The 12,263-nt window shown below is 39.6% G+C and overlaps 1 pseudogene; it reads right to left on the reverse strand.

Annotated features, from left to right (window-relative positions):
* Positions 1-2,228: 2,228 nt before the first annotated feature.
* LOC102878979 lies at positions 2,229-4,284 on the reverse strand (annotated as a pseudogene).
* Between the last annotated feature and the right edge of the window lie 7,979 nt (positions 4,285-12,263).

The raw sequence follows: 12,263 nt of genomic DNA on the forward strand, positions 1-12,263 counted from the left end.
TGTTATTTTAAAACTCACCTTTCAGTCATCTACAATATAGGCCATCATTCATATCGAACTTAATTAGAAAACAGTTTGGAAGTTGGAGGAATTTCTAATTTAAATCAATTAAAGAGAAAGTTGTCAGGTTCGCTTTTGGTTTGCTTATCTCTACTCTCACAGCAAGACTGGAGAGATCTGTCTTCCCCAATCTCCTTGTCTTTCTCCAGGATTATGTCATAGCATTCAGTGTGTAAATCTAGGAACTCATGGTGGCAATTAGCATCTGAGACTCCTGCCACAGCTAGGAGAAGGAGCCCAGCTGACAGACGAAGGCATTCCGGGATCCCATGCTGAACATTCTTTGATGGGCACTTCCTTTCACAAATGACATCTCTCTAGTTGGTGGGGCAAGGCAACTCTGTTCTCTAGCCCTATTTTCGTTCTGTGTTGAGAGCTCTTATTCCTTCCTTCATCCATGCCCTAAATCCTATTGTGTCACAGTTAATTTGGTTATCAAATGGAAAAAGCATGTCAGATAGTGACTATTTAAGGAGCACATTCCTTTCACTGTGTGGATCATTACAGGTCCTTTACCTCTCTATTGCTAAAATAAGATTCCTTGCCTTATCTGTTGTCTACCCACATCCCCGCTGATTTAAAATGTGTGCTCCCTCTCTACCCAGCCTACATGGAACTACTTTCTGTGTAGTAATTTCTTTTTATGCATTCTAAAATCATCATTATCTGCCAAGCAAAGGGGACACAATATATTCTATATAGTGAATATATATATATAAACATATGTCCAAATTGGAGCCCATAATCATTTCTATATCTGTCTTATTTCTTATGCTGTGGTTCATAAGAACAAGGACCAAGTTTTAACTATCTTTAATATCCCAGGATATAGATTACTCTCAATTTATGATTTAGAATCAGTGAAAGAATAAATGGGGGAAAAAAGCTGTCTCATATTACTTTTGAGTACAAAAGCAGAAGATTTCAAAGTGTTAAAATTTCTGAAATATTTTAATAGTTTGAGAATATAATCCAGGATATTTGAAATTGGACATACCTTGAAACACCTTGTATGTTTATGCATACAATAGATGAAAATAAATTTCTAGACTAGAGACTAGAAAATCTAGAATATATTATGAGTATGCATTTATTTAAGATATATAATGGGAAATCCTAGACTAGAGGTTAGAAAACTTCATTCAGAGTTTTTACCTCTTTAGTCAAAGTAGATGTAAAAGTCAAGACCGTTACCCAAGTCATCAGGGTGATTAGGTTTTCTCTTCTGCTCACGTAACTTTGATGTGTAGCTTTGTCTCCCATCAGATCATAAACCCCATAAGGTCAGAAATTCCACTCTACCTTGAGTTTCCAGAGTTGGCTCTCCCAGACTGTGTCTTGGTAGATGCTCATTTGGTTGATTGTTGTCAGCTGTAGAATAAGCTGGCTCCAGAGATTTCAGTTCATTTGCTCTTAGGTCATTTCTTCTGGCGCCTCAGTCCCAGTTTATGAAGGGCCCTCCCGAAAGGCTGCTCTAGTGTGGAAGAACCCAGGGCAGAAAGGCCGACTGCTGAAACAGCAGTGTCTATGTCATACCTTAACTGTTCTTTAACTGTGCTGTGCTTTAAAATCATATTTGACACTTTTTAAATGAAGGTTTCTAGGCTCGCCCCCAGATATTCTTGAACTAGAGCCTGGAAATACACGTTTTATTCATTTATTTACTAATTTATTATTCATTTAAATTGAGTTAGAATTGACATATAACATTATAGTAGTTTCAGGTGTACGACATAATAATTCAATATTTTATATATCGCTAAATGATCACCACAATAAAGCTAGTTAATGTCATATATTGTGTGTGTGTATAATATATATTAGGAAAAAGAGGTTTTATTGAGATTTTGCTACATAAATAGCTACAGAAAGCTGGGAGGGCCGAAAGGAGCAGCTGCAGTCTCCCTGTGCACAGGTCAGTAAGGACTCTATGGGGAGGGGTTTTGGGGGAGAGACTCGTAATGACCAGAGGGAGAGAGGACCCCCCGGATGCTAACTGGCGTTAGAAGTCTGATAGAAGAGAAAGAGAAAGAGAGAAAGAAAGGGGAATGTATGTGGCTAAAAGCCCAGATGTCATGAAGGAGGGAAAGGTGGTGGTCCAAAAGGCCGCAGAGCTTGGAATTTGCTAGATCAGCACCTGTACCGTGTCCTTCACCACACGCTGCTGATCACCGTCTCACACTGTTGACTGTCTGCTGGGCAGCTCCAGTGTCCCCCGCTTCCAAGACCGCTTCGAGGACCAGGCTTCCACTGGTCAGCTTCCTCCCTGCAGCCCTGTTCTCATCAGATGTCCCACAAGGGACACGACCTAGGTCGGCAGTCTCAGTCACTTCTTATACACAGTGTGGTCACTCTGACAGGCGTCTGTCAGTTCGCACCAGGTAGCTGTTCCAGTTTCTTTTTAATTCATTCTCACTCATGAACATGAGAGCAGTCAGCGCCTCAGTAGATGGCTGAATGGAGACATAGAACTGTCAGGTTTGGGTGCTCGGCTGGAAGTTGGCCGCCTCGGTTGAGTCATGGAAATTGATGCCCATGACAGCAGTGGCAGATTCTCCTGGTGCCAGACTCTATTTCAGGAAATCCCTGTATGCTGGTGCCGGCAGGCAGTTTGGCGGTACCCATGCAGGATCAGCGTATCAGAGTTGCCAGGGAATATGCACCACACCATGTGGGGGGCCCTGCATAAAGATTGGTGACTGAAAGTGGGGACCACAGCCAGCCCCTCGCCAGCTCTGTGGCAGAGCGGCCCCTGCCTCCCAATACCTGACACTCAACTCAGCAGGAGGGCACCAGGAGAGACTCTGTGAGTGTCAGGCCAGCTGTCAGCAGCCAGACGGGACACAACCATGGAGGGAAACACAGGCTCGACACTGGGAGAGGTGAAGTCCTCTAGATTAAGCAGGGAGATGTCCTTGGCTGCAGAGGTACTTTTGTTGCTGGGAGGTGTTTTTTTTGTTTTTTGGTTTTGTTTGTTTGTTTGTTTTCTCTTTTTTTCCTCTAGGAGGCAGTTTCCACCAGCTTCCCCTCTGACTCTGGTGAGCTTCTGCTAGAATTGCTGCCCTGATCCAAGGACGGGCCTTCTCCTTGAGCCTCTGTCACTTTCCTCCTCATTTTTCACTCTTGCTGTTCTTCCCTTTCTCCTCGTCCTCATCCTCATCTTCATTATTGGACTCACTGCTGGACTCTTAAGCTGCTGCTCTCACTGTGGGAATCACTGGAGGGATGGGAAGGTGGGGGCCGCTGACTCTGCGGGGCCTGACTCCTGCTCAGAGTTTGAGTAGAAGGGTTTCTCCTTGCCTTCATCTTGCAATTTGAGCAATTTGAACACATAGTCCATTCATTTACCTCCATGTTGACCGCAGATGGATCTGAGGCTACCTCTGGCCTGTCTGGAAGCTCTTGGTAGCCTGTGGCTTTGATACGGAACAGGTGGGACAGTGAGTGCAGCCAGAAGTGATCCCGGTCTTTGAAGGAAGCCTCCAAGACTGGAGCTGGTTTGGGTGCCAAAAAAGAGCTTCTTGGCACAGTGGCTGAGGGTGCCTCCCTGCTCTAAAGGAATGATAAGCTGCCAGGTGAAGTGCGTTCCACTGTGGAGTTTCCAGTTGCACTTGGCCAGACTCAGTACTCACTGGGTCAGCAGCCTCATCCGCTTAGAGTTGGTCAGGTAGAGCTTGCCTACCAGGTGGATGACCTGAAGCTTGATGGTGTCCACTTCTGCTGTGAAAGACTTGTCCATTTTTCTTGAAGCATAAGATGCAATCCTAGAGACAAACTCAGTACTTGCCGATGAGTCTCAGGATGCTAACTTGGGCCATGGGCACCTGGAAGTTGTTTGTGAGCTTTGCCAAGTGTTTGATGATCTCCCATGCTGTGCCGAATGCATATGCAGTAGCTTCTTAATGATGAACACTGAATCTGTGACCATGAACTCATCGCAGTGGGGCAATAACTGAGCCAGGCCATTAAGGCAGGTGTGACAGACTCAGCCTATGTTAATAGAACAGCATCCAGTGACCTGGACTGTGACTGCCACAGAGTCCTTATCCATGCTGTGAATGAAGGTCTGGAATTCCCATTGGACAGTAGGGATGTTACTTTCACTCACCAGGTCAGGACTTATGGCTTCAGGGTCTTGATCTGGGTGGGTTTGGTGGACCTGTTGTAACAGTTCTTTGAATATGGCTCCAACATACCCTGGCTCTTGATGGACATGATGGACATAGTTCTAGAGGACTATGTCCTACATCTCATTGCTGAGAAGACAGGTCAGGAGTACCTGGGCCCCTCCATTGGGGCCAGGGACAGCAGGTTGAGGGAAGGGAGGTGGTCCAAACAGGAGGGAAGAGGGACCAGCTGGAGGAAGCTGGATGGGGTAGTGCAGCCGCGAGGGGGCGAGTGGGAAGGGTGGAAGGGATGGACGCGTTCCATCCAGGGTCCGGAGAAGGCTTTTTTGTTTGTTTGGTTTGGTTTGGTTTGGTTTAAGAGCGAGAGAGAGTGAGAGAGAGAGCAAAATATTTTATTTGACAATTTGCAGTGTAGCAATTTGCATTTATAAAAAAACAGCAGTTTCTGCCCAGGAAGAAGCTTCGTGAATCAAAAGTCACTGGCAGTCGATACAAAGAAGAGTGGGCAGAGTTGAATTGGAGGAAGCTGAGAGAGCCAGAAGGGTCTCAGTCCCAGGAATCAAACCTAGCGCGGACCACGACGCACAGGAGACTGCCCCATCAACATGGCATGGCCTTTCTCGAAGTGACAAGAACAAATGGACCCAGTCGTACATGTCTGTGAAATGTTTTTGCAAAACGTTCCATGGGTCTTTTCTGATCAACCAGAAAAATGCGAAGGGCCTGTGCTAACTCCACGTTTACCCAGTTCTTACACTTAGGTTTAAAATGTCAAGTAAATTCTGTTCTTCTAGCAGAACCTACAGAAATTAGTTCCTTATGATTTTTATAAATATTTACATTTTTTTCAGCCTCTTTAAATTTATGACTTTGAATGTTTTTAAGAATAGTCGATGAAGGCTTTAAACTTTGAGCCCAATAAGAGTAGGTCTTTCTTTGTAGCTTAATAGGGCTGATAATCACCAAATTGGTGTGGGAAAAAAAAAATCGCACGATGGATGGCGCCTGCGCGGGGACCTGGGCGAGAGGTGGGGCCTAGAGATAAGATAGAATCCACCTGCTGTAGGCGGCTGAGGAGGAGCTCCAGGCCTGTGCGGCTACCCCTAGATGAGTGTGAAATTAGATGCCTACCCCTCAGGCCAATGCTGACGCTTTAAGATGAGCAAATGAGCCTCCTTCACGGAAAGTCGGCACCCCCCAGATTTGCTGCGGCTGCGCGGAACCCTGGACCCGGTAAGTCTGCACGCAGACCTGTAAGAGCTGTGCTTCACTCAGCTCGTTATACAGCCTGTGGGGCTCCTAGACCGGAGCCCTGCTCCTGTTGGTTTTTAAATTTAGATGTTTTGAGGGTTCCTCTTTCAGGTACAGGTCTTAAAAGTTGGGGGCCTGAGTGTGGGGTTCAAACCCTTTGCTCAAGTTTCGCGGTTTAAATTCCCTCCAGACTGTCTGGGTCTCTGCGCGCCCGGGTGGGGTTAATGAGGTTTATGGCGGGAGCGGGCCTTCTGTCACTCTCTGGATGTGTAGGCGTTGCTCAGACAATGATTAGACTTTTTTTGCGAATTCGGTCTGTGCATGGGAGGAGGTGAGTCCAGAATTCTCTCCCGTGGCCGACTTGAAACCAGGACAATTGTGGAGGCTGAAAGTTCAGATTAGGCGCCAGCACGGTCAGGCCCTACACAGCCTTCAACAAGCATCATCTATTCGTTATGTATAGGTGGTTCATAGACCACACACTGAGAAACGGCCACTTATCTGTGTTGCTGACATTCCTGCCACCCTTTCACGAGGTCCCCAGTTAATAGCTCAGGTCTTTATCCTTTCCCTCTAGAATAATATCGAGCAGGCAGGGTGTGATCTTGCTCAGGCAATCTTGGAAAAAACGACAAAAGGGAACTATCGATGTGATGTTTTAGTTTTATCTCCAAACCACTTCTGTTGAAGTTATTTTTCCATCTCTTCACAGTCAACACCTGCCCTCCCATCTCTGTAACAATTCATGTTTCATTAAAAACATGCAGGTATCATTTAAAGAAGTAAAGGACTAACAAATGTCACAGTTTCTCTTTAGTGTCCCCGTGTAAGTTATGGGCTTCTTGTGGGCTTCCAGCATGCTTTAATGCTCCAACAGTGAGCACTGTTAGGCTTCAGAGGCAGAGGGCCTCTCAACATCTTGGCACTGGAGTGATTGAAATTACACATAGCAGATGAGGAAAAACAAAAGCAAGCAAACAAAACACTGTGTTCAAAATAGCAACTCTATGTATTTGTAAATGTAAAAAATTTCAAAAAACATTCCGTAGACTTTCTGGGCTACCCCCAGGGAAGGGAACTGGAATGGAGAGTATGGAGGTAGTTAAATGGCCTTCATTATTATAATAGTTTTCTGTTAGTGTTATTATTTCAAAATTTATTTTAAGTTTCTTTTGTATTGCCATTTTCACATTTCAAGTACATCTTGAAAAAATGTGTGTGTGTATATATATATATATATATGTGTGTGTGTGTGTGTGTGTTTATGTTGGCAACATTTTACCTATCTGTAGCCTAATAATAACAATATTATAACAAGCAATATTTCCATCATAAAAGCTTTTTTCTAATAGAAGAGCTGAGAGGATACAGGAAAACTACTAATTAAAATAAAATATTCTCCACCCATTAATGTGTGTATTAGGCAAATTCTCTTCAGTTATAATGAAGCATCTTCATTTAAACTTCTTTCAAGAATTTATCTATAGAAATTTCCTGGGAGCGTTTTTTGGAAGAGGTCAATTTTTTGAAATGTCTTTCCTGAAAGGATGTGGGGTAGCTCTTATCTGAAGTATAACTTCTGAATACCCAGAGTTATGTCTGAATTTATGGATGGATGAATGTATGGAATGTATGGAGGTATTAGTAAATTGTTAGAAAATAAAATATCTTGACATGGGTAATGCCTCATACATACATACGTACATACATACATGACATATCATGGTATTTATGTTTCTTCACTATGGGGCACTCTTTATTGGCTGGAATTTATCTAGGAAATGGCAATTGGCACCAGAGAAGTAGAATGTAAACATTACGATCACTGTGGCATGACAGAGAGAGAGAGAGAAAATGCATTCAGGTTAAAGCAGCAGATCTATACCTTGGCTGCACATTATAATTACCTAGGGAGTTCTTAAAAAGATATAATGGAGCTCCACCCTCACAGATTCTGATTTAATGACCTGGGATGGGGCTCAGGCAATATTAATTTTAAAAGCTCCTCAGTTGATTCTAATGTTCAAGTCGGGTTGAAAACCACTAGGTTAGAAAGAAAGAATACATAGTAATGGGTGACAAAGTATATTGGTAGAACAAACTTGGGTAAGAATCAACTAATAAACATTTGAAACTTGAAGAATATTTGGATCAATTGTAAGATCAGGCATAAGCAATACTGGCAAGGTTTCTGAAACATGAAAGAACCAGGTGTAGGGCATACCTGGACAGTGCAATACTTCAGAACACATTAAAAAGAAAAAGAAAGATCAGAAAAGAATAACAAATTTATTTAGGATCCGGGCAGTAATTTCTCAATAACATTGGCTTACAGTTCTTCTCAGTTTCTTATTGAGAGAGAACTAGACGATCATTTTGGAACCTGTCATATATCCCATGTAGTCTGTTACCTTTATTCATAGTTAGGTTAACACAGAATAAAACACCCATGGTTCTCGTTACACATTTGGGCATGTTTGATCTCAACAAATGTTTTCAGTTATATTTGAGAAAAGTTACTTTGTAATAAAACCTGTCCTAAATTCTGGGTGATACATTCAATAAACTTTTATTAGTCACCTAACAGGAGTTGAGTAGAGAGCATATACTCAATAAAATCATAAAAATCTCTACTCTTAAAGAGGTTACATTCTGGGTGAGGGCAGGTCGGTGCAGCAAAGATTTTTCTTCCTTTACCTACCTTCCTTCCTTCCTTCCTTCCTTCCTTCCTTCCTTCCTTCCTTCCTTCCTTCCTTCCCCTTCCTTCCTTCCTTCCTTCCTTCCTTCCTTCTTTCCTCCTTTCTTTCCTTCCTTTCCTTTCCTTTTCCTTTCCTCCTTCCCTTTTCTTTTTTCCTTTTCTTTCTTTTTGAGCTATTTTTGCATAGTGTGAGTTGTATGAACTAAATGAAGCAGAGTCATGAGGGAGAGTGCTTGCAGTGGGAGTGATGCTGGAGTCTCTAGACAGAGCAGTGAGAGAAAATATGAGAAACGAGGCCCGAATTAACCCACAACAATCTGTAACAAAGGCTGCTTCAGAGAGTATAGCATATATAAAAGCTCTGGGCAGAAATGGAATTATTAACATCAGCTGGGTCAAATTATTCACCTGAAAAGTAGCTCGATGGCCAAATAAGTGCTCACCCCTAATATCCTTTGGATATAAGGAATAGGTCCAGCGCTGTTCCTGAGAATTTTCTATCTAGTTTAATCAAGAACTACCCCAAATTTAGATGTTCTACCTATCTCCTCACCCCAGGCTGAATACATACATACATGCACACATGCATACACATATACATACATACGTACATGCACAGTGTTCCAGACTCAAACATTTATTTCACATAGTCTAACAATGCTCAGTGAGATGCTAGTTTCATAATCAAACCTACAAGTAGTTGATGCGGTTGATTCCGTCTTCATTACTGAAGGTGCGGTCTTAGGACTACATCAGGCATGAACAGTATCACCTTCTACTATTCTGTGTTTAAAGTAGGTTTCTCACCTGTTCTGCTCTCTTCTTTCTGCGTCCATCTGTCTCCAGCCTTCCCCCTCCCGTTGTTTTGTTAGCTGCAAAGGTTAGAATGGAGCTTCACTCTGGATATATCAAATTTTATGCATGCACATAATCATAATGGCTTCTTGTTAATTTAAGTCTCTAAATGTATGAGGCTTTTAGAAATTTATGTTATTAACAAAATAAACAAATAAGGGATTTGCTAGGTCTCAGAAGCTAGCATATAATTGAAAACTTGGATGATTTTTCTATATAATTGAATAGGGGGCAAGTACCTTTTTAAATTTTTGTTTTTCATCTTTTTGATATAGCTTCATTTATTCTGTGAAGTTTGGTAGTAAGTATTCTTCCTTTTGTTTGTTTGTTTTTAGCTTTAATCCTTTTTGAAATTATCCTAGAGTCCAGCATGAGGCTTTTGGATTAGTTGTTTTTTGCTTGCTGTTATCTTTAATTACAATAAAAATTTTGATAACATATTTACTAGATAATAACCAAATAAATCAAATCATATTTTTGGCTTAGAAGTATTATGCGTTTAAGAGCAAGGTAAGGTTTATCAGAAGGTCAGTGATTTCATCTGGAAAACTTTAATACTTTTATTCTAGGATTGTATTGACTACTGTGACTAAGTTAACCGTCTTGTTCTTTCGAGCTGTTACAAAACAAAAATAAAATAAACTTAAAACACTGAATGTGTAGATGTGTGTGTTTATTGGGGAAAGAGGATTTAAATGATTCTATAGTCAAAAACCAAACTAAAGAAAATGTAAATATTCTTTATATATAATATTGTTACAGAGTTGTTTTGTAGCAGCCACTTATAATCAATCTTAAACTTGAAAATGCTCAGCCTTTCAGTTCAGATAACATGTCTATATCCTCTGCAATTCCATCTTAAAATATATCTATGGAGAAAACCAGGTAATTTCTTTTCCTAAGGGAATAAAGATTACTATAATTCTTTCTAAGGATCTCATTGAGTTTTCTTATTATCTGAATATAATTTTCAAAGTCATGTCTAAAAGCCATCTGTAAATAAATTCCAGACTCTATATTTATTAAAACCTCTATCAAAAGTCATCCTGAATTATTTTAATATCACTACTATTTATTAGTCTCAATACCTAGATTACACTTTAGCAATTTTTATAAATTTATTTTAAAAATCCAAATTCAAGCAATAAAATGTCATCAGAATTTTTTAAAGGTGAGACAGTGATGGTCAGCATATGAAGCTTGATTGTAAGGAGTTTGTATTTTGAATCTAGAACAGATACCGGCACATATTTGGCATTCAATAAATAGGATGAAAGAAAAGAAGGAGACAGAGTTCTTCTGCTGTCATTTTCTGAGATAGCTTTTTCATTTTTCCAAAATATGCATATCTGAAGCTTTTTATATATCCCTATATGATAAGGCTTTATTGACCAAAGTTGTTATATTTTACTGGAATGGCCATTTCCACAGTGTATGTGATACAAGATATAAAGAAAGAGATACTACAAAGCCTCTTCTATCTTATTTCTGTAGCTAGCCCTAAGAGAATAGTAATTTTATTTTATTTTTGAGAAGTAATAACAAACATGATCTCTATCAATCATGAGAAAGAGAGAACATGTCAGGTAGTTTCAACACAAGCAGTTATTTTTGGATTCAAAAAAAGTCAAATGGATCAACTTCACTACATTGAGCACATACTTGTATTTAAAATATTCAAAGAGTCAGGTGAGTTATCTGTTTATCAAAATCTTATGCTTTTTTCCCTTGGATTTCAAAACAGAAATAGGCATATTATTAAGCCAAAGACTTAGATGAGAAACGTATAAGCAAATATAAAATCGAATTGTTTCTAAATCAACAAAATCAATAATAAGCAAACTTTCAAATATAAATGAAATTTTGTTTTATGCCTCCAATCAAGTATGCTGTCTGTACAGTTTAATAAGCCTTTCATTTTATTGGAACTGGCTTATCAATTTATAATAGGAAGTGGAATTTATATTGGAGTTACACAACACCATCTGTGTGTATCATTGAAAAAAAGGCTACTTTATACATCAGGAAAGTAAAAAGTTTAGGGGCACAGTGAAGAAAGAACTTTCTTTTCTCCCCTAATTATTTTTTTGACTATGATATCAGTATGGACTCATGGAGTCCTAATTTATTCAGTGGAATCTAATCTAAATACAACCACGATTTGTTTTGATACTCAAAGTTTCCCAAAATGGGAGTCCCATCAATTTATTTGAATGCCTTTTTGACAAGTCTCCATCATTTTCATACATTTTTAACTTTTAAGTTAAGTAATATTATATGACCTCATGTATAACATAAAACCTTCCTAATACATACTTTATTGTTCCACCTGTTGGTCTTTGTAATATTGTTGTCATACACTTAACTTCTAAATGTATTAAAGCCTCACAGTACATTGTTATTATTTATTTACTACACACATTTAATTAATTTTATAGAGATTAAAAAGCAGAGGAAAATATAATTTTGGTTGCCTTTAATTTCTTTGTATATAGATACATATTTCCATCTGGTATCATTTTCTTTCTGTATGAAAGATTCCTTTAGCATTTTTTGTAGCACAGTTCTCCTGATGATGTATTCTTTAAGCATTTATATATCTATGAAAGTCCTTATTTCATCTTCATTTTGGGAGGCTCATATTTCTATGTTGTAATTCTAGATCGACTGCGTCCTTTTTAGTAGAATTGTTGCTTCATTCTCTTCTGACTTGCATCATTTCAGATGAGAAATGTATCACTTTTATCTTCATGTTTTTGTTCAAAACATTTTTTCTCCAGCTGCTTTTAAGACTTTCCCAGTTTTTAAGCAATTTCTTTAAGATGTGTCTTTGCATTTTTTTCCTTCATATTTCCTGTATTGAGGGTTTGTTATGCTTCTTGGATCTGTGGGGGTTACATTTTTATCAAATTTGGAAAAAATTCGGCCATTGTTTTCTCAATTATTTTTTTTAATCTACCTCCTCCCCAAATTATTTTCTTTTGACTCCAGTTACACATGTGGTAGTCACTTGAAGTCCCACAGTTCGTTAATGATATAATGATCCCCCCCGCCCCCGCCCCCACCCCCAGTCTTTGTGTTTCATTTTGGATAGATTTTGTTCTATGTCTTCAGGTTCACCAGTATTTTCTTCTGAAGCATCTATTCTGTGACTAATGCAAACCAGTGTGTTTTTCATGCCGGGCATAGTTTTCACATCTAGAAATTCAGATGTGTGTGTGTGTGTATGTGTATACACACACACACATATATATAGATATATATGCTTAATA

This window comes from Pteropus alecto, unplaced genomic scaffold (assembly GCF_000325575.1).
Source record: "Pteropus alecto unplaced genomic scaffold, ASM32557v1 scaffold42, whole genome shotgun sequence".
Classification (NCBI taxonomy): Eukaryota; Metazoa; Chordata; class Mammalia; order Chiroptera; family Pteropodidae; genus Pteropus; species Pteropus alecto.